Source organism: Bos grunniens, chromosome 2 (genome assembly GCF_055505025.1).
Source record: "Bos grunniens cultivar Pamir isolate PY7600 chromosome 2, Bosgru_T2T1.0, whole genome shotgun sequence".
Lineage (NCBI taxonomy): Eukaryota > Metazoa > Chordata > Mammalia > Artiodactyla > Bovidae > Bos > Bos grunniens.
In genome coordinates this window covers 93,098,936-93,122,659 of record NC_141166.1, presented here as the reverse complement: position 1 = coordinate 93,122,659, position 23,724 = coordinate 93,098,936, and the positions used below count along the sequence as shown (strand labels likewise).

Below are 23,724 nucleotides of genomic sequence, written 5' to 3'. Positions count from 1 at the left end.
TACAGTCCAAGTTCAACATCAATGAAGCAGGAAAAATACTCTCATGTAATGTAAGTCACATAGCAGAGGAGGAAAGTGAGACATGAAAATAATTTAATCTACAGCATCCATGATCCATAAATCTGCCACTTATAAGACAAACCCAAAAAAAAGGAGGGTTGGTGCAAACCTGACACCACCACACAGACTCTAAAAATGCTGTATTTTTTTAAAGTAAGGTGGCAACGAGGATGAGAAGCTCTGAAACTGTGGGAGGAGCCAAAGAGTGGTACCAGTGATGAAGTTGTTGCTGAAGCATGTATGATGAAATAGTTTAAATAGAACAGGTTCATGAAAACAGAATGAGAAATGCAGATTTTCCAAATTCATAATAGTTTAGGTATAACTAACCTTAAGAACGCATGTGCGCATGCGCCCGCGCAGTTGCTCAGTCACGTTCGACTCTCTGCGGCCCTACGGACAGTAGCCCGCCAAGCTCCTCTGCCTATAGGATTCTCCAGGCAAGACTGCTGGAGTTGCCATTTCCTCCTCCAGGTTCAATTTCAGACCCAGAAAATGAACCATGTCTCCTTGCATTGGCAGGTGGATTCTTTACCACGGAGCCACCGAGGGCGCATAATCCTTAATATATTTTCCATTATTTTATCTACATTCTGTGAAAGTTAGATATTCAAACTCAAAATTTGGGATCTCTCTCAAGAAAATAGGATATTGCCTTATTTGAGGACTGCCTTATATTCAGGTTCGTACAGTTTCTATTGCTGTATCTGCTTTAAAAATTCACAAGGCCACAAATGCATCTGGTCTTTCTACTTGGTCCACGTAACCTTTTTAGTAAAGATTGTCTGTCTTTACGATACTTCTATCAGTAAATACAAAGCAATAAAAATGCCTGAAATTCAGCTTGCATGCTACATCTGTCTTTATATCACGACTATTTGTTCCAACACTCGATGTTAAACACATATGATTTTCAATGTAAAGAACCAGTTCTTACTAACACTTCCCCACCATAACACTGGATGATGATCTGTAATTCTGTTCTTTGGTGTATTTTACCTGTGTACAATGATAACTGAGATATATTTCCATCAGGTTTTTCAGACAATGTAACCTTGGTCCCCCAGGTCCCTGAAGGCACTAAAGGAGCCTAGGAAAGTAGAACTGTTTTGCTTTTCACTAGTTTATACACTGTGGCTCTGTATAAGTTTTAATTTGGGAAACCAAGGTTCCATTTTAATTTTTTTAACCACCAGTTATGAATTATCAATAGTGTTTAGACCAGTTTATCCAAGGGCTCAAGTTTCCTGAGGTTTGGTGTAGTAGACTGTGCTGACTCGGTAAAAATTACAAGTGGTATGAAGCAATAATGTGGCATTAAATTTAGAACCTGCTATGTTTACATGTATATAGTTTGTGAATATATATACACCATGCATCACTTCCAAAGACACCTTTACTGGAAACATGTCAGACCATAATTATAAAGGATACAAGTCATTTTTATATTGTTATTGTGCAACCTATACTCAGTGTCCATCTTCTGCTTCCTTCTGCCTTTAAAAAAAAAATGTGTGAGTGCAAAATTATGTTAAGAACTCCACCTATTTGGGAATGACCAGGATCTGAGAGGCTCCAAAAACCTAAATCAATCAATCAACAATCTGCTCAAGACTCATCTTATTTGTTATCTTTTTTTTAAAGACCCTGATTTGTCATGATCTCAGACCAACAGGAAGCAAAATTGAAAGGATTCAAAGAATCAAAACCCAAGTTTGAGACAAGGTGGGTAGCCCAAGAGCAGAATCTGGACACCACAGTTGAAGATTTCTCAAAGGTCATCTAACCCCAATGCCTCATTTTACAGATGATGAAGAGACTTTCCTAGTTCACACAGATATTCCTTTAGCTCCCAGCCATCTCAGAATTTACTAAGAAAAATTTCAGTTCCACAAGTGAAAGCTAATGATGAGTTGACTTTTCTCTAGTAAGTTTTTGTGGATTTAAGGAGCTCACAATCAGCCAATATTCCCTGTTAACCGAGGCAGCAAAATATTTTTCTTAATTGTGCAGGATCAATATGACCAACTTTCTGACTAGGGAGGGTTATCAAGCTACTTTGCCATATACTTTTCAGAAAACTTAAAACATTCCCATACTTTTTGTGTCTAACCAGGGGTATTTCCATGTTTTGGGAACTAAACAGTGTTTATAATTCTGATGTCTGAAGACTGCGAAAGGTCAAGATCCAGATGATCAATGCAATTTCCCAGATAGGAAATCCTGCCTCCAAATTAGTCAGACAAGGGACTCACCTCTCAGCCCAGACCTCCTCCCAGGAGCTCTTATTGCTTAGAGGTGAGGATTTCAAACAGCACAATTATTATTTCTCAAAAACCCCATAAACATCTGTCAGACACTAACTTCTGGCAGGGTGTTTGGTCTTGAGTGGAGAATTCTTATAGAGTCTGGATGACCTTTGTGCAAGTCAAAGTCCATCCCTCATCTATAAAATGTTGGGGATACTTTTATGGGAAAATATATAGAAAACAAACACAAATGGCTAATAAAAATATATCACCAAAGAGTAAAGATAGCTGATCCTTTAAGGACAGTCATTCCTAGAATGGTGCAAGCTTGGGTATTTCAACCAGCTGCCACCGAAGACTCATTGAAAGGAAGTCATGTTGTTGACATCATTCACAGGCTCTTTAGGATACCATTTAAGGCAAAAACTTTGAAATGAATTATCATTGTGTTCATAAAATAGAAGGGACTACTCCAACCCTGAAAACCATGATATGGCAGGCACCCCACTCAACAGATAGCTGGCCTTACTAAAAATGTATAATCACCCATGATGTTAAATCTAAGATTGAGCCCATTTTCAGTTTCAACACCTCAGTCTAAGAGGCTGAACATCTATCCTCATCCTCTCGATATACACGTCTAAAAATTAAAAAGAAATAAAACTAACAGCTTTCAGAGTCATTCAGAGGCAAACTAACATCCCAGAATTTACTCAACAGCTACAAGACATATAGCTTGTACTTTATATGGATGCAACGATGACTCAGATACAGACCCTACCTCAAAAATTCTAGTACTCTTATCACCATGTACTTTACACTTGAATAGTAGTAAGTTTTGAAAATGATTTAACTTACTCATCTTCGCATAATTATTTAAGGTGAATTATTTATATAGTTTTCTTCATTTTATAGATAAGCAAATAGATTTCAAAAGATTCAATCACCTGCCCATAGACAGTAAGCTGTAGGGACGTGGCCTCCAAAAAAAAGACAAAAATCCTTGCAACCAACTCAATGATACACATAAGACAACACTAACACCCCCTTCAAATGGCTATATGACTGCTTTCCTCCGCTTCCGGGCCTTCAGATCAAGCACTGTAAAGTAAAATCTCCACAGCCATTAATATATAGTTCCACTCAGACCGAACTAATGGTCATTAGCGTTCATCAACAAAGCTCAGCCTACACATGCATTTGAAATAAGTGCTGACTGCATTTTAATTATATCAGATTACTTAAGCTCGTTTTCCATTCAATTAAAATGCTTTGCAATGAGAGGTACAACTCTTCAACCAACATTCAGATAAAAAACAATTGTGAGTCACAGAGCCAAGGGCCTTTCCTGATGTCGGAATGGAGTGGCACAGGGCATGACCACCAGATGACATTCTGCTTAGGAAAGCAAGATGAGACAAGAGCAAGACAGTTTCTTGGTTTGGTTTTAAGTAAATTTGGCCTCTGATGAAACAAACTCCTGAGGGGCAGAAAATCCCAAATGGGATAAAATCCACAAATATTCATGGTCCAAGAAATTCAGTATGTGCCTTTCTTACACTAAGAGTTTCCTAACAGAGGAGTAATGTCAATATTTTCTATGGAGACCTTTCAATGCTTGGTCTGCACACACAGTATGAAATAAAGAGCGAAAGCAACTATTCAGACAGAAACAAAATGCAATCTTTGGCCTTGATTTTTTGGATATTGTAAGCCCAAGGAACTTTGACGCATAATATCTCCACAATTTTCTCAATTCTCTGAACCACCATGTGAGTACTGTATATTAGACACCTCGGTAAATTATCAAGAAGCAGACCATAAACAGTATTTGGGGGACTCCTGGATCCTCTGTATGCCGTTCCCACAACTGAAGGGCAGTGACTCAAAGCACACATATACAAATGTATAGGCATTAAAAAAAAAAAAAATTCACACACAAAAATCACCTTGACTTTATGCAAGGCATAAGTTCTTTTTATTCGATTACTATATTCCTTTCCTATACAAGTCATAATATCACGACCAACTACCTACTACATAGATTCCAAGACCCAATCTTGATGAAGTGAAAGAAAGTGAAAGTCGCTCGGTTGTGTCCGACTCTCTGGGACCCCATGGACTATACAGTCCATGGAATTCTCCAGGCTAGGATACTGGAGTGGGTAGCCTTTCCCTTCTGCAGGGAATCTTCCCAACCCAGGGATCGAACCCAGGTCTCCAGCATTGCAGGCAGATTCTTTACCAGCTGAGCCACAAGGGAAGCCCAATCTTTATGAATAACTTGGGAAAAAAATACTTCACTGGGTCTCATGACAACACACAGTGGACCCACACCGAGAAGAAGGCTCTACCACAGGCCATCATAGTTCCCCAAGCAGGAACTTGCGGTATTTTTAACTTCCTTAAACATCTATTTTTAAAACTCTATGTACATTATTCCTCTTCATCTTCACAATCGCCCTAAAAGCAGATACCATTGTTTGCACCTCTTTATAGATGGGAAACCGAGGCTCAAAAAGGTCAAGCAACTTGCCCTAAGTTACATGATCAGCAGCAGAGTTAGAATGCATAAGCAAACCATGTGACTACAAAGGAGACTCTAGGAATGGTATAACCACGGCACAGCACATCCACGATCCCTTATCTGAGTCAAAAGTAATTCGGAATTCACAATTCTTTCAGAACTTAGTAAAGTAACAAACAGCACGAGGTCCTCTTTAATCCTCACACTGGGGCCTGGGTTAAAACAGTAGACAAAACAGTAGCAGAAACAATGCACACTAAGTTAGACAAGGCAAGGCTGTAGGTAGCCTGACTTTAGCTGAGGTCAGGGTGACTGCCAGGAGAGCTCAGTTTGGCCAGGCTCTGCCTACCAATGAATTACTGTAAAAGAAAAACTTTCCTGAAGCTTTTAATCTGAAATACGTACCAATACAGAGATGCGGACCTGTACAAAAAGAGCACAAATTGAGGTACCGGTGATGGAACTGGTTTCACATGCACTAACTGGACATCAAGAGCCTGTTGATTTTCTATCATCAGGAATTAGAAGATACTAATGATGGACGGCATCATTGACTCCATGGACATGAGCTGGAGCTAACTCTGGAAGACAGGGAAGCCCAGTGCTCTGCAGTCCGCGGGGTCGTAGAGAGTCAAGACATGGCTTAGCGACTGAACAACAACAGAAGATACTAAACCAGGTACCTGAAGACATTTCAGGACACCACTGGGAGGTTTCTATTTCAATAAATATGTCTGATTCATAAAGCCTCCACTACTGGAACATCAAAAGGCCAGGCTGATCAGAGTGATGAAATCACTTAGCCAGACCATATTATCATAAGACTGGAGAAGGCAGTGGCACCCCACTCCAGTACTCTTGCCTGGAAAATCCCATGGACGGAGGAGCCTGGTAGGCTGCAGTCCATGGGGTCACAAAGAGTCGGACACGACTGAGCGACTTCACTTTCACTTTTCACTTTCATGCATTGGAGAAGGAAATGGCAACCCACTCGAGTGTCCTTGCCCGGAGAATCCCAGGGATGGGGGAGCCCGGTGGGCTGCCATCTCTGGGGTTGCACAGAGTCGGACACGACTGAAGCGACTTAGCAGCAGCAGGAGTCGCTATTATATCGTCACTTTGTGTTTGAAAGGAAACTCATCTTTCTTCCAGTGGGTAGTGTACAACCCAGTCTAGCTGAGAGCAGGTCTGATGACCTTCTCAGATTTGGCTGTGCTCTGGAATCCTCTGGGGCACTTTCAGAAATCTCAATGCCCAGGTCCCACTCCTGAGGCTGTGATTCAGTCAACATGGGTTCAGCATAGGGTTCAGCCTGGTATTTGCCAATTTCAAAAGCTCCCCAGAGGGCACCTATTATGCAGCTAAGTTTGAGAACTGCAGAGTTATAAGACACACGCTAAGATGTGTCTCATCTTGTCTCAAAGAAAGCTAAGTTTGAGATGTGTCTCATCCTTGTCTCAAAGAAAGCCCTTGACGATGTCATAAACAGAACACTGTTTTCCAAAATATCATCATCTGGAACCTCAAACTAGCTAATAACTGGCCTCCAAGTGATCCGGCATAAGAAAAGGTTCCTATTTATAAATTTCAGGGAGTGTGAGAAGGCAGGGTTAAAAGTTTCTAAATCTAACCACAAGGAAACAAATGTTGGCTCCAGCTCTGGAGCAGGGCAGCTTCAGACCCCAGCGCCGACCCCACACCCCCACGTGGACTGTACTGAGAGCTCATTCTTTTGCTTATTTTTGGTCCCTTGCTTTTTTAAGGCACCCTGCAGTCAAGTGCCAGGTACAGGAAACTAAAGAGCTTTCTGGTAAATAATTTGCCTTTCTTTGTCAAGAAGAATAAATATATCTTACTTGCTCAAAGTAAACAGCCTCTCACTCCTCAGAGGATCAAAATGAGGGGCTGAACAGCCTCACTTTGTTTAGTGAAGAACATGATTTGTAACTGCATTTTCCCAAAGGCAGAATGTGGTCCCAAATTGCCCAGGGAGTTAGACTCAGATCCCTTGGATGTTCAAATGGTACAAAGGGCAAAAATGAAAGGCTGGCTCAGATAAAACTAAGACAACAGCCTCCAGGACTTCTCTGCATGCTCTTTTTTCTTTTCTTTCTTTCTTTATTTTAATGGCACAGCTTGGGAAATTAAATCTTTTGAACAACTTAGTTACATTCTTTGCCTCTTTAAACATGAAAGGGAGGTCTCTTATGTGAAGCCAAACATTCTCTAACACTTCCCCAGAACAGGGTTTGGTCATACTATGAGAAATCAAGGACAAGGCCAGCTAACTGTTTGTAGGAAGCCAATCCTCCACTTTGAAAAAACAATTACATTAACAGCCTTCATTAAAAGAACATGCAGCTCTGAAGTTCCTGCTCTGTTCCCTCTTTCAAATGAGAATTGTATACATTACACTTTCTCTAACTCAATGTCAAATTAGCTAACTTGGGTCTCCAATTCACATTATAACCAGAAAATAAGATTCACTCCTTCCTGGAACTATATATGACCATTAAAATCACTTTAATTCCATAATACAATTCAAATCCTGCATATAAATCTGGAATTAAGCTTGCAAAGGGACTCTAGAAGTGTCATTGTGAGACTGTATTGGCAGAACTACATAGTGGCCCTAGGAGGAAAACTAGTTGATGGGTATATTTTCATTACAGAGTATTATGGCGTTGGAGAAGACTCTTGAGAGTCCCTTGGACTGCAAGGAGATCCAACCAGTCCATTCTGAAGGAGATCAGCCCTGGGATTTCTTTGGAAGGAATGATGCTAAAGCTGAAACTCCAGTACTTTGACCACCTCATGTGAAGAGTTGACTCATTGGAAAAGACTCTGATGCTGGGAGGGATTGGGGGCAGGAGGAGAAGGGGACGACAGAGGATGAGATGGCTGGATGGCATCACTGACTCGATGGACGTGAGTCTGAGTGAACTCCGGGAGTTGGTGATGGACAGGGAGGCCTGGCGTGCTGCGATTCATCGCAAAGAGCTGGACACGACTGAGCTGAACTGAACTGACTGAAACTAGGAAAAGAGAAAATTTCAATCTCCTTTATAGATAGTATTTCCATCTTTACCAGTTTTTCCTCTGCTTAAGACCTAAAACAAATGTCCTAGTTATCAACTACAGTTGACAAGTCATAGACAACAATCTTTTAAATACTGTCCTCTAAATCCTCAAGTAAGAAAACAGCCAATAGAAACATGTAAAATATCATGTATGAAACGAGATGCCAGTCCAGGTTCAATGCACAATACTGGATGCTTGGGGCTAGTGCACTGGGACGACCCAGAGGGATGGTATGGGGAGGGAGGAGGGTTCAGGATGGGGAACACATGTATACCTGTGATGGATTCATTTTGATATTTAGCAAAACTAATACAATTATGTAAAGTTTAAAAATAAAATAAAATTTTAAAAAAATGCTCTAACAACAACAAAAAAAACAGCCAATAATAATGGCTAATTATTGACCAATTACAACATAACAGACCTGTTCTAAGGGAGATATACATGATCTCAAATTAAGGAACACGCTCAATTAATACTATGACTAAATAGGCAAAAATGAAAACCGAATCCAAGCCTCCACTTTCCAAGTATATGCCCTACACACTGCATTATTCAGCCTCAGACAACACCCACCTCTCAAATAGCCACCTTCATCCTCTACAAGAAAGGATGGAACAGGTTATCCTTAATGCTGAGTTATTCAAGTTATTCGAAAGTCTTAAAGCAATCATGAAAGCAATAATGCAGACACAAAGCAAACATAAGGGTAGAAAAGAGGAAAGAAATAGACAAATTAAGACATTCATTTTCAAAAAGCTTTCATAGGAATAAACTCAGCAAATCCAATATCTCCGTTTAATGTACTGTTTCAAATCCAACAGCAGGTAACTCATCTGTAATTCAGCACAGAGCCAAGCACAGCGCATCACAGATTCACTGTGGTTCTCTAGGACAATGCTATGCTGCTCTGGGGAATTCTCTGGATGCTTATACCCCTCCCATTTTACAATGGAAGAAATTCAAGGACTGAGACATTAAAAGCAAAAATAAAAGATTATGAGAAGAAAAAAGTAGTAAGAAAAATTAGAACATGTATTTTCTGACTCTAACTTGCATGCACAGAATTTGTAACTACTGGTCCCTTTAAGAGGAGTACAAGGACACATGAAGTTCAGCACTTCTTCCCAGTTTGACCAGCTACTCAGAACCCAGGCAAGAGAAGCTGAGGCCATGAGCGTGCAGAGTTACGCTCCGGAATGGTGGAGAAAGAGACAGAAATGAACTGGGGGAGAAGAGTGTATGCAACGCATACAAACATTTAGAGGGCGTGCGGAAAAAGAAATACTGACCAAGACGCTAGAGAAGAGTAGCCAGCATTGAGGGGAATAGAGGAGGGGCGGAGAGGCAGCTGTGTGTCATCACTTAGGGAGTGTGGCTTCCCAAGGCAACACACTCAATTTTGATTCAAGAGATGCTGTCTGCCTTTTAGGTGTCACACACAACAGCACGTCTGAAATGGCATTTGTGTAGGGCTCCTCAGATCACAACAGAATTGGTGAACAGCAGGGGAGAAGGCTGGAGCAGGCAGAAGAGGCTGGCCATGAGAGCTTCATACATTTAATTGTCAAATCTGGTCAAAGGGAAAGAAAAACAAATCAGGTGCTACAGTGAAATTCAGCAGAAATGGAAAACTCCTCTTGACTGAAAGAGTAATTGACTCATGTCAATTTTTCACCACCTTCATCTCATCACATGATATTCCAAGTGGTAATTTATTCAAAGGCCATAAAGCATTGTGAATGTGATGCCCAGCTTATTATATATCATTATTATTGCATTTGTACCCTAAAATAAGATACCAACTTCAACAAACTCATCATGTTACATTAGCTCTCCCCACTGAATCAATTGTCACAGGCAGCTGCCACCAGCAAATTACCCATTCACCATCTTTCAAGCACTCACTTTAGCAAAAGTATTATTCTATAGAGGAACATTCACATCTACGATTCAAAAGAGCACTGCCAAGCAGAATTAAAAGGTGAGCCGCAAATAGAACTGAATTCACCAGTATCCACATCAAAAAGTAAAAAGGAAGTGAAGTCAATTTTAATAACAACATTTTAGATATGTTGGTTTAAGGAAGACGTATTATTTAAACATGTAACCAATATAAAAACTATTAATGATACAATATGAAAAAGAATGCAAACTTTGTTTTCAAATCCTGAGTATATTTTATACTTAGAACATATTCCAACCCAGATGCTAAATTTTCATCAGATATACTTATGTTTAAATGTCACAAAAGATCCAGTTGAAATAGGGCAGCTTTACATACTCAAGTTGGTTCAAACATAGTTTATCTGTTTCAAAATTTAATTAAAAGTGAAATGAAATGAAAATGCTGCTCTTTAGTTAAACCAGCCACATTTCGATGCTCCATAGCTATGTGAGGCTGGTGGTTCCTGAACTGGATAGCATTGTTCTAGAACCAAACAAATCCTCTCTTGAGGAAACTAGGCAGGAATATATCAGGGAAAGTTTACTTGTTAATGTAAGGTGTCAAGGGAAGTAATGAAATCAGAATTCTGCACACTCTCTCAAATAAAGACATCACTGTTAAATCAAAGCCATGACTCTTCTATGGCTCCTCAGTCAGAGGCTAAATCAATCCTTGCATGATCACTTGGGTTAGCAGTTTAAGAGCAGCAGTGTAGATCTGGGAGCAGGGGTTCTGGAGACTAGCCGTCTGGGTTTAGAATCCAGATCACCAGACATGGCACCTTGGGCGTGCAGCTCAACCTCTCTGTGCTTTGAGTTCCTTACTGGGAAAATGGGATGATGGTGATGAAAGTATCCATGAAATAAGGTGATTTTGAGGATTAAATGAGCTAAAACACATAGCTGAGCACAGTGCCAGGCACACATTGAGAGCCCAATAAAAGCATGCCACTGGCCTGCACCACCTTTCACCAAGAAGTAAAATGCTGCATGGCAAAAACCCACTGTGTGCACAAGCACACACTGGAAAAAGACCGCAGCTCTCTAAGAAATTCCAACCAGAATAGACCCTACACTGTTAACAACTTTGGCAAACAAAATAACGTCTGCATAGACAGTTCTTTAAAGAGTGTATACAATCAGAACAGGGTGCCCAGGATCAAAAAAGATGCAGCCTAACTACACAGGATGAATCATGGGAGAAGCTCTGTCAGTCTCCATGTGCAGAAAAGGAGGCAGGGAAGGGCCAGAGAGTGGGAGAAGTACCGCTTACCAAACAGAACAAACTCAATCCCAAGTGTGAGCACATGTGGTCTTTATTAAGTCTGAGGAGTCTGGTTACATCTATTTTGAGACTTTTGTGTTTTTATAATTTCAGTTTGCCAAAAGGAACGACAATCCATCAAGAATTACTGATGAGCAGGTTCAGCACAGAGAGAAATGTTTTGGCACTTCCAGGAAAAAAAGAGCAGGATGGTGGGGTGGATGGGCAAAGTCCATGATCCCAGCTCTGCTTAGGGGAAAAAAAAAAGAGCCAAGTTACCAGGAAAAAACGAGAAGTGAGATTTTTGCCCAGACACCAGGCTTCCTCGGGGGTTAAGCTAAGGTGATATCAGTCTGGGGAAGAAGTAAACACAGGGAGAGGCTAAGCATAAGAACACTATGACTTCTCTCATGGCAGAAGCAGCCCCCACTGGCTCTATGTGAGGTTTCCCAGGCTGGAGGCAGCTGGACAAAGGAAAAAGCAATGATCTTCAGCAGCACCAGAAACTTCAGACACAAAATCAGAGCAGCCTGATGATACTCAAAAAGAGAAGCCACAGAATCACCAGCACCAACCCAACTCTACAAAAAGATGTGACCAGTCCTCCTGGCCTCTGGCTTACAGCACCTGGAGTGAACAGCAGATGTTGCTATGCTTCTTTGGGTCAAGCTGAGAACAGAAGATCTCTTCTGTCAAATACAAAGAAGGAACTCTAAGAATTTATCATGCTTAGAGTTCCAGAATACCACAGTCATTGGGCTGTCTACATCACCATCTTCTTTCCCAACTGCCCCTCAACGCTCAGGAAAACTTGAGACGTCTTAGGAGGGAGAAGGCGAAAGGGGGCCAAGTGTTATCAGTATGGCCTGATGCCATTTTCATTTCATCAGGTGACTTGAGGTCCACACTTCAAATCCAGACTCCCGGCTTGATGACTCAATCCAAAGTGGCCCAAGACTGTATCTAGCATTACTTAAGAGCTGAAGTGGTAACTGGCGACAGAGATGCTATAAAGGGTTAAGGTAGAAAAGAGAATTCCAACCTCTTCTTGTAAATTATCTCCATCTCCCTTGCGGCTCAGCTGGTAAAGAATCCACCTGCTATGTGGGAGACCTGGGTTCAATCTCTGGGTTGGGAAGATCCCCTGGAGAAGGGAAAGGCTACCCATTCCAGCATTCTGGCCTAGAGAATTCCATGGACTGTATAGTCCATGGGGTCACAAAGTGTCAGAAACAAATGAGCGACTCACTTCAAGAAAATCCTTAAGAGAAAATAAACTAAAGAAATGAAGTTTTGCTGATAGTGAAATGTTTTCTCTAAAGGTGGTTTGCAGAATGACAGGGAGTCCCCTCAAGGCTGGCCCAGCCCTGGCCCACTGAGAAGTACAGCCCCTCCCTCATCACCGGGCGGAGGATGTAAAGGGCAGCCAGATGGAGGTGCTAAATGACAGGAGGCAGTCAGGGCTCATGGACTGTCAAGTACTGTGTCATTTTCCAGCCTTCCAGAATCTTTTCAGTTCTTCCAACTCCATTTTCCTCATTTGTCTACTAGAAAATTCGTCGTCATTGTGCCTTCTTAGTCGTGTCTGACCTTTTGTGACCCCATGGACTATAGCCTGCCAGACTCCTCTGTCCAGGGGATTTTTCAGGCAAGAATACTGAAATGGCTTGCCATTTCCTACTCCAGGGGATCTTTCCAACCCAGGGATCAAACCTGGGTCTTCTGCACTGGCAGGCGGATTCTTTATCACTAAGCCAACAGGGAAGCCCACTAGGAAATTAAGGTTCAGAAAGACCCAGGTCATGGGACTAGATAGAATAAAATGAGGATTAAATCCCAAGGTTTCCAATCCTTGTCCAGTGCTTTTTTCCACAACATCAAGCTGCTTCTTGAAACAACAAACCATAATACTCTATCTAGCAACTTTCCCAGTAATCATTTGGTCCCTGTCGCAAACCCTCATCTCCATCATTCACTGATGCTTTCATGAAGGACAGTCTTCTAATCATATCTCCATGTTCCCAGAATGGAAAGGAAATTCCAGGGAACCCCTTACTTTTGCTGTGGATATAAGGCCACCAGTGTCCTGGTGCCTGTACATTAAGACAAGTGTGTTAACACTGTTCTTCCATGGAGGAATTATGACCTTCCTTAAGAGAAGCAAGTACTTCCAGCTGACAATGCTGAGCCTTCTATTCGCTATGCAAACTGTTTAATTTGGGCAAGGGGAGAACAGATCCATTGTCACAATCTGGCATAATTACTGGGGTTAAAGTAAAATATGTCCTCAAAGAGGAGCAAAAACAATCAAAACATAGCACCATTTGTTGTTCAGTCACTCAGTCATGTCCAACTCTTTGCAACCCCATGGGCTGCAGCACGCCAGGCTTCTCTCTCTCCTTCACTGTCTCCCAGAGTTTGCTCAAACTCATGTCCATTCTATCAGTGGTGCCATCCAACCATCTCATTTTCTGTCGCCCCCTTCTCATAACACCATATTTGGGCTCATATCTGAAAGTCTCATTCAGGATACTAAAAGGGTCACATGTCTCCCCTCACCCCCCTGGATTCCTTCCTATACTATGCCTTTATCCAACTTGAACCACTTAGTCCTTGTAGCCTGCTGACCTGGAACATCCCAGCTGTGTACTGCCAAACCTACCTAGTTCTGCTTTGGAGTCCTCTGTACTGCCCAGCAGATACAGAGTAATACTTACAGTTTTCCCTTCTCCTGCAGTCCGTTCTCCAACACATCAGACTGTCTCATACCTCAGTGCCTTTGCACATGGTACTCATCTCCCCAAAACACCCTGTCCCACAAGTCTGCCCAGCTCCTCCACTGTGACGTCTCCCCAACTTCCTCGATGGCTGATCTCTGGCTCTGTGCTATGAGCCCTTGCTGGTTCTTGTTCACACTTCTATGGTTGTACTCATCACACTGTGACACAAGTCATGGAGGACTTCTCTACTAAGCTGCTTACTCAAAGAGGGTAGCGCTTGTGGTTCTTTTTAAATCTCTGTACATCTTGTGCCTAGCAGTGAGGAGGTAGGTGAGTGTCTAGAAAATAAAGTCATTTTCCTAATTCTATAAGCTTCCTGAGGCCAGAGATAAGGGTACTTTTTTTTTTGCACTCGCCCCCACAAAACAGCACAAATGTCAAGGGCATAAACAGCAACTGCATGCACACAGTAGCTTATTTCTCTATGAAATAGGACAGGCAATACCCAGAGCAGCTCTTAGGGAAATGCTCTCAACCTCACTGAACTAGAGGACTTAGCATCTGAACCTCCTCCTTGTGGACCGATTTGTTTCCACTTCATTTGTGCTAACTCATTTTACACTCAATCAAGTGTGCGCTAAGATCCAGGGTTATCCTCTAGGGACAGGACAGTGACATGGAAATACTAAAAGCTCATCAACAGGCAAATGCCAGGAGAAACCTTCCAGAAAGTGTATTCTGCTCCCTTTTCCCCCAAACAATTTCACTGAAGTGGACAAAGTTCAGTTCATAAAGATGCATTCCCAAGGAGTGACAGAAACCTTGAAAATGATAATACTCAGCAAATGGGAGCCAAATAAGAAATGTTTGCCTCAAGTTTTTAGAAAAATTATAAGGCTAAAAGAAGAACATGTTTAAAGCTAGCCAAAGAAGAAGATAACAAAAGGACTCAGCAATCAGTAAAAAAAAAAAAAAAAAATTTCAAATAAGTCTGCTTAAAGCAAGAGAGGGGAAAGAAAATACATATTTGAACTTTAACCATCATAGAAATCAAATACCTCATTTTAGATTTAAAATACTCTTCTTCAAGGAAGAAGGAGCCAGAGAGAATGGAAAATAATATTCAATTATTTGTTAACTAATTCAATTCAAACTAAACTCTGGATGAATGGTACTGGTATCTCCCTAATAGAAGAAGACAGTCTCAAAGCTGCCTTTGCACAGCAAGCTCACTGCTCTTCAAGTGAGAGACACATGAACAGCAATATTTTCCAAAGCCGTTTTTACTCACAGTTTACTTGAGACTGAGCAAACAGTCACTGTCTCTTTCAAGCCTAAGCAAAATAACTTCAAAGTCACTAATGAATCTTGCCACCTCTTGGTACCACTGATACAGAACACAGGAGGCAAACTGCACTCGGGCCACAAGGATATGACTTTGGAGCAGATGTTACTGCAAACTTTGGAGCAAGAGCCCATTGGTTCAGATCCCAGCTCTGCCTCTCCTAAAATGCGTGACCATGGGCAAGTCACTGAACATCAATTTCTTCAATAGTAAGATGGGGTAATAAGTGCTGTTCCCAAGGTGGCGTGAGGGTTAATTCCCATCTGCCATATGAAAAATGCTCTTAGTTATTTTAAAAGAGTCAAGGAAAAAATATCTTACTCTCATAAGTATTTCAAGTATAATTTCCAGAAGTATAGTCTTTTATTCAGGGCGATGACTTTTTTCACAACAATTCTACAAGTTATAAAACAGGCAGGTTTGATCATTCCTGTTCTGGCAACTAGAAATCAGATGCACCAACTAACTAGCTGGTTGGCTCAAGGTCACCAAGCTCATATGTTGTAACAGGAAAAGAGCAGAGATCTCCCAACACCCAGCACACTGCTCTTTAGAGGATCATGAATCTGTAGGGACTACAAACATCCAATTGTTAATGAGATTTTTTTTCCTGAATATCAAAAGAAACATTCTTTATAAATCCAAGCACAAGGGCTCTATTATGAAGAGAGAGAAAACAAGCCACAAACTGGAGGAAGCTGGATACTCTATATTGCTCTGCTTATGTGGTGGCAGAAACACGAGATCCAGGTTGAAGCCACGACATTCGGCCCCCCAGCTGTGTGGCTCTCAGCAAGTGAGCTGACCTTTGAGTCTCTTCTTATTAGCCAAATGGGAATCACTTCTCTTCTGTCTAATGCCCAGGGTTCTGTATGATCCAAAAGGAGCAGGTATTCAGTAGTCTTAAGAACCTAGAAAACAGCAGGTACTGATTTGGTTTTTTTCTTTATTTGTGCTTGTGTCTAACAAATTTCTGTACGATATGAAGAGAAAACAAATTTACAAAAAGCCAGCACAGATCTGCTCCTGAGGAGCTTTGGAAAATTCTAATAACTAGGTCACCTACACCAATTAAATGAGCATGTCTGGATGTGGTAGCTGAATATATGCTCAGTTGTGTCCGACTCTTTGCAACCCCATAGGCTGTAGCCCGCCAGGCTCTTCAGTCCATGGAATAGCTCTCCAAGCAAGAATACTCGAGTGAGTTGCCACTTCCTACTCCAGGGGATCTTTCTGACCCAGGGATCAAACCTGCGTCTCTTGCACTTCTTACATTGGCAGGTGGATTCTTTATCATTGTCACATGGGAAGCCTGAATATAGGTGGTTTGTTTTTTCCAAGATCCTCCTATAATTGCAATGTGCACTAATGTCTGAGAAGCACTGGTCTATGCTAGTCCCCACTCAGTAATGTCTTGTTCTTTTCTCACTGTCTCTGTTAATACATGCTCCTTTATGAAACTTCCTGCAGTGCTAGCCAATATGGCAGCCACCAGCTCCATCTATGTGGCTATCTAGTTTCGAACTAATTAAAACGAAAATATAGTTGCACTGCCACATTTCAAGTGTTCGAAAGCTGCACAGGGCTAATGGCTCGCTTACTGAGCTGTGCCAATATAGAGCATTTTCATCATGGAAAGCTCTATTGGACAAGCACTGCTCTAGCCCGCACTTCTCTTAATTGTCCATTACAAATACACAGGCATTCATTTTTATAATTACTGGGCTTCCCCAGTGGCTCAGACAGTAAAGAATCTGCCTGCAATGTAGGAGACCCCGGTTCGATCCCCAGATCGGGAGGATCCCCTGGAGAAGGGAATGGCTACCCATTCCAGTATCCTTACCTAGAGAATTCCAACATACCATCTTCAATTTTTTAAATACTGAAGGTGCATAAAGTCTTGTCTCAACACCTAAATCTGCGCTGTTCAATACAGTAGCCACTAGTCACATGGGGCTACTGGCGCTTGAAATGTGGTTAGAGGGACTGGTGAACTGAATTTTTAATGTTACTTTTTAATTCAAATTTAAAACAGACGTTCGCTTCAGTTACTGGGCAACTTTAGTATGTGACTACTTTTCCAACTCTGCATTTTCTAGTCTAAAGATCCAGTGTTTCCAGTGAAAATTCAACATCCAAATTGAAATGTGCTTTAAGAGTAAATCAAACAACAGATTTTGAAAAATTAGTATTTTTTTTTAATGTAAAACTTCATTTGTAATTTGTATACTGAGCACATGTTGAAATAATATTTTTATATTGGCATTATTTATACTAATAAACAATTAAAAGAACAAAAATCTGGACTTTTAACATCATTAAAAATTAATTTCAACTGTCTTTTATCCTTTATAGTAGCTACTGAGAAATTTAAAGTTATGTGATCCACACAGTATTACTATATATGGCTCTCCTCTAAATTATCAAGATACTACATAAATACTGACTCTATTTCAATACATAGCCAAAATACCTTGATCATTCCTAGGTTTGCTTACACAGGAGTGAATTTTAACTGCGAGCTGTGTGTTAAAAATGCAGATTTCCATCCAGAAAAAATAATGTATGCACGAACAATATAGTAGTAACTTCCTTCATTCTTTCATTTTATTTCACCTGGAAGGACACTGCACACATAATTGCGACTTAAAAAAAAAAAGCATTTGAAAGCAAATAATTACATTAATTATCCATATTCTAATTTAGCTCTGGATGCACAGCACATGCGCTACTCCTCACCCCTGTTGAGCCCACACGGTTATCAGCGCTATCAGAATCAGAAATCATCATCACAGAACCAACTGAAGAGAACATGGTCATCACATATGCAAATAAGCCCACTGGAAAAAGAAGGAATTCTCACACCTTAATTTATGGAATATTTTTAAAATTTAGACAGCACATACAAAACTGGCTTAAATTGAATCAAAGATGGTTATTAAAGTGCCTAACACAATTCATCTTATACTAAAGCTCTTCTTCTTCAAATCTTCAAATGAAAGCTAGTAATATAATGCGTCTGTTTTGTTTGGTGACCAGCGAAGCAGAAGGAAATTTTGGTAATTTCCAATTCAAGTGTATCGCTGCTGTGGCAGCTTAGAGCTCACAGAAACATCTGTTATTTTTAATACTGTCTCCTCTGGTCCAGGTTAAATTCATTTAATTATTTATAATAGGAAGACTACTATTATAAGAGGAACTCTAAATTAACTAGCTATTTAAAGCTCTACTCTCAATAAAAATTGATGTTTTCCTTTTTAGCCACAAAGTTGATAGAAAATTAATGAAAAGTAGAACGCTAAAATAAACAAAAAAATATTTCTGCTTCATAAGCTTATTAATAGTTTCAGTTCCTGCTATAAGATCCCCCAAAATGGGAAAAGGCAAAAATCAATCTCATAAAATAAATCCACTCCCTCAGACTTAAACTCTCCAGGAGGTCTAGGAAATAATGCAAAACAACAAAGACTCTATTTCAATCTTAACAAAAGCAGAAATTAAAATCATGGCATATTCATGAAGGGCCTCATTCCAAAAATGCTTGGTTCAGTGGGAATTCAGATTTGGGGTATTCTTTGCATTCCAGTCATCTAGAAGAACTAGTGATGGAAAAGGGCACCAAAAGCACCGAGTTCCCTCTGCAAGTTCCCAAGAATTAGCCATCTTCCATTTTTCAAATCTTTTCCACAACAGAATTTCTGCTTTTGATACGTCACTTTAGGTCCCTGAAACACAGAAAAGTTAAATATAGCAAATCTAGAGGCTTGGCCACTTTGCCATCTTCACAGGTTATTTCCAAATCACTGTTGATCTTACCCACTTCCACCAGAGTGCACAGACTGGCTCTGTCCCTCACTGAACTTTCAAAAATGATGGTGCACCGTTTGGTGCCCCGAACTCTATTATACACTTCCCATAAGATCCTCTTTCTCTTTAGGTTCAAACTGTCCTGCAAAAAAACAGGATTCATTCCCCCACCCCAAAAAAATATCATGATCTCCTCCACAAGAACAACATGATGTTCATCACTACAGGAGGACAGGTCATTCACCTCTGCTCTCAACGAGTTCCCAGCACAAGTTGTGTGTGGGCTGCCTCTATCAGCATCACCCACAGGGTCTGTTAAAAGCCAAACTCCTGGGCTGCATCCCAGGCCATTCGATCAGTCTCTCTGAGGGTGAGTCCCAGGACAATGCCTTTCTAACAAGCACCCTAGTCTAGATGAGAAGCACCCTAGTGTAGATGGGAAGATAAACACACTCACACAAAAGTTAAATAATAGGGCTTCTCTGGTGGCTGAGCAGAAAAGAATCTGCCTGCCAATGTAGAAGATGAAGGTTCAATCCCTGGGTTGGGAAGGTCCCCTGGAGAAGTATTCTTGCCTGGAAAATCCCATGGACAGAGGAGCCTGGCGGACTACAGTCCATTGGGTTGAAAGAGTCAGACATGACTTAGTGACTAAATAACAATATCTAGAGCCGGGGAGCCCTGTGCCACAACTACTGGAGCCTGCACTCCACAAGAGAAGCCACCACAATGAGAAGCCTGTACCCGCCAGTTATAGAGTGGCCTCCACTTGCTGCAACTAGAGAAAAGCTTGTGCAGCAACGAAGACCCAGCACAGTCAAAATAAATTTTAAAATTAAGAAATAAATTTTAAAAACATTAAATAATAGTAATTATGAAGATGACCAATGTTGCAGGATTTTATAAGGATGGACAAAAATAAAAGAGGATGTCTTGGTCTGGCAGGGACAATGCAGGCAAAGGAATACGCAGAAAGAACAGGGGACAGAGGCCATGGTAAAGGAACACATCCAACCAGAACACAGAGTTCTCGATCAAGACCAGGATGGGAAAGGGTGATGAAGGACCTCCTGTGCAGTGACCCGAGTGCCTGGCCAAGCAGTATTGTGAGCCAAGGAATGACCTGTCAAAGACAACGGTTGAGCAATGATGGCAGTGATACAAAAACTTGAAGGAAAATTAATCTGGAGGCCCATTCACCCAGGTTAAGAACCATAAGCCCAGGAGAAGGAACCCAGGCCTCCTTTTCTGATAGACAAAGATGTCTACATTCTAATCCCCATGAACCTGTGACTATGTTACCTTACATGATGAAAGGGATTTTGAAGTTACGATTACAGTTAAGGACCCTGACATGGGGAGACTATCTCAGCTTATCTGCGTGTGCCCAATCTACAACATGAGTGCCCAGAGTTAGACATCATTTCAAGACCATGGCCAGAGAAATGACAGCATGAGAAGGACTCGTCCTGACGTTACTTGCTTTGAATATGGAGAAACAAGGCCAAAAACCAAGAAATGTGGCAGCTGGAGGAGGCAAGGAAACAAGTTCTCCTCTAGAGCCTCCATAAGGAACACCAACATCTTGACTTCAGCCCAGGGACACCCATGTCCAACTTCTGACCTCCGTAAGTGTAAGATAATAAAGTTGTGTTGTTTTAAGGCAGTAAGTCTGTGGCAATTTGTTATAGCAGCAATAGAAAACTAGAGCATCTTTCAACCGTTTTTTTCTTACCAAGACCTTTACTATATACTATCCTCTCAGACCTATATCCACCCACCACAAAGAGCTGTGGAGAGATCTCTTGAGTTGAATACAAACTCCCAACTGTGTGTAACTGTCACTACTTTCAGAGACTTAAAGTCACAGGTGTGAGTAAGGGGGAGTTAGGAACCACTCTAGGTAGTGTACCTATCACTAACATCAACATTAAGACTTCTTCCTTGTATCACTTCTCCCGAAAACAGTGGGGAATCTTGGAGCAATCTACACCACTACAATCATGGTAATGTTTAAAAGTATCTGTGTTAAATGGATAAAGAGGAAATGTACCATATACACAGTGGAATGGTACTCTGTCGTAAAAAAGAATGAAATAATGCCATCTGTAGCAATATGGATGGACCCAGAAATTATCTTACTAAGTCAAGTCTGAGAAAGACAAATATTACATATATCATTTACATGTGGCATTTTTAGTTTAAAAAAATGACACAAATGACCTTATTTACAAAACAGACTCAAAGACACAGAAGACAAACTAATGATTACCAGAGGGGAAAGCAGCAGGAAGGGATGAATTACACCTTTGGCATTAAGAGATATACAATGCTATATAAAAAAAAGATAAGCAATACAAAGGAACTGTATTCAGTATCTTGTAATAATGTAATGAAAAAGTATATAGTTGAATCACTCAGCTGTATACCTTAAACATATTATAAATCAACTATCCTTCAATTTAAAGGTAAATAAGCAAGCATCTGTTCATGTTTGTCACCCCATTTTATCATGAGCTCCACGAAGAACTGTGCTGTATTTACCTTTATTTTTTTAGATCCTAGCACAGTACCTAGCCTATAGTGTTTGCTTAATTAGTGAAGAGACAAGTCCCAAGTTCTCAAAGTTACCTCCTACCCTGTCCAACTCTGACAGCATCTTCGTTTCTTGCCCACAACTCTTCTAATTTATTTCAGACATTGACCAGACTCTGCTTAATAACTAATTCCACTTTTTAGGCACTAAAAAATTATCCATAATCAAAACCAAAATATGGTAGTAAGTAAACAGTGCTACTCAAAAATATTTTAATGAAACCTCCATCAAAATGGCATTCCCTACTGGCTAGTGCTTTGAAAATCACCACTTCTCTCTGAATTCTTTGTAAGCAAGAGTAGGCTGAAGGGTATACTAGGTACAAAGAGGTATTGACTCAAACAGCACATTCTCCAGAATCTAGTTTTCAGACAATGTATTAAATACAATATTCTGAGATTCTTACTTCTGACTAACTGAAGGGTAAATTAAAGATGGAGACACTCATTTATTAGACTTCTTTAAACCTCATTTACCAAATCCATGATTCTAAGAAATGAAGCTAAAGAAATCTTCCTCTTTCCATTCATAGGATAGTTGGAAAGAAAATTTAACATAGGAATTTACCAAAGCAACAGATCTACAGGGAGCTTAGAACAAAGCTCCTAGCTTGACATGTTATCTCAAAACATTCCTGCATGTTTCTGATGTTCTGCCTTTGCATTCAAATGCATCAATCAATACCTATGATGCACCAAAATGCTTTGAACTCACTGGACATTATCCAATGAGGAAACTATGACATGAAATACACTGGTGGTCCCCATTGCGATGATGTCCCAACCCTCCAAGGTTCACTCTTTTAGAGCACCAGCCTCAATGTGTGAACATAAACTTCCCCTCTGCCCTACACCAGCTGAAACTCTCCTCTGACACTTTCATCAGTGTGCCTGTCCTCATTTTCTGTCTATAGATTTGTTAACACCATCCTTTCTTTTAAAGGACTTCATCTGATTTGATTCCATTTCCTTATTTGTTTTCTCTCCCTAAGGCCTTGCTCCTCTTGCCTTTAAAAGGGAGCAAATCCCCACGCCCACCCATTTTAAGTGCACTTTCCTATCTGCTTGTTCTTTCCTTTTCTGTTCACCTTCTGGCAGTGTCATCCTGTGCCCTTCCTCCCAGGCCTCCCTTCTGGCTGGTCATATAAAAGGAGGGTTACCTCCCCACTCCAGGGGTCCCCTCCAAGGGATCTGATCAGAAGAGAAAACCCTTGAGGTGGGCTTTGAATAATACCAGGCCTTCTGTACGCAAAACCTTCTACTCCCATATCTAGGTGGTGGTGTTTAGTCACTAAGTCGTGTCTGACTCTTTTGCGACCCTGTGGACTGTAGCCCTCCAGACTCTGTCTATGACATTCTCCAGCCAAAAATACTGCAGTGGGTTGCCATTTCTTTCCCCAGGGGATCTTCCAGACCCAGGGATCGGGCCCATGTTTCTTGTACTGCAGGTGTATTCTTCACTGCTGAGCCACCAGGGGAGCCCCAAGTATCTAGGGGCTCTAGATATCTAGTATCCCCACAAAAGCTTGGAGACCCTTCATCATCTCTCTGCTTCAAAGGGAGAAACCGGGATAGGGTTTCCTGGCCCTGCAGCAGCATGGGGCTCCTCCAGGCACACTGCTTTTTACATCCAAGTACAAACAGCTACAGGTGGGGAGTGCTTCCCCCAGGGTCAGTCCTTTCTCTGGTTAATTCAATGGCATTAATGGCATTAACAGCCACCTTAGGCCCCTTCCATGGGCTCGCTGATTAAACTTCCAATCATGCAGTGGCCCTTGAAGACAGGGAGCCTGAGCTTAATGAAAAGCTACTGGGATCTCCTTAATGCCCACATTCTTTTCACAGCACGCCAGCAGTGAGCAAATCGGGGCGGATGGCAGCAGAAGTAAGACAAAGCTGGTCATCTGACAAGATTCAGAAAGCATCCACAGTCAAAAGGGAGCTTTTTCTGTGCCTTTTGCACTCTATCTGTTAACTGCATCCTGCGGGATTTTAACAGTTCTTTTTCAAGTGAAACATGACACCCACACAGAGAGAGATTTTCCACTTGATGTGTGAGGATTTTCACCTAGGTGCCTCCAAGTACTGGTGATAAGTCTACAGTCTTAAATTTAATACAAGGCCAAAAA

General features: G+C 41.1%; 1 protein-coding gene and 1 long non-coding RNA gene across 10 annotated transcripts in view; both read right to left on the bottom strand.

The window, feature by feature from the left end:
* FMNL2 (formin like 2) overlaps nucleotides 1–23,724 on the bottom strand; it is a 332,826-nt gene that overhangs the window by 186,803 nt on the left and 122,299 nt on the right. The window lies entirely within an intron of this gene.
* LOC147378351 (uncharacterized) overlaps nucleotides 18,874–23,724 on the bottom strand; it is a 30,772-nt gene continuing 25,921 nt past the window's right edge. The window contains exon 2 of the long non-coding RNA XR_015146318.1: nucleotides 18,874–18,918. This is a non-coding gene — a long non-coding RNA (uncharacterized LOC147378351). The remainder of the gene's footprint in view (nucleotides 18,919–23,724) is intronic.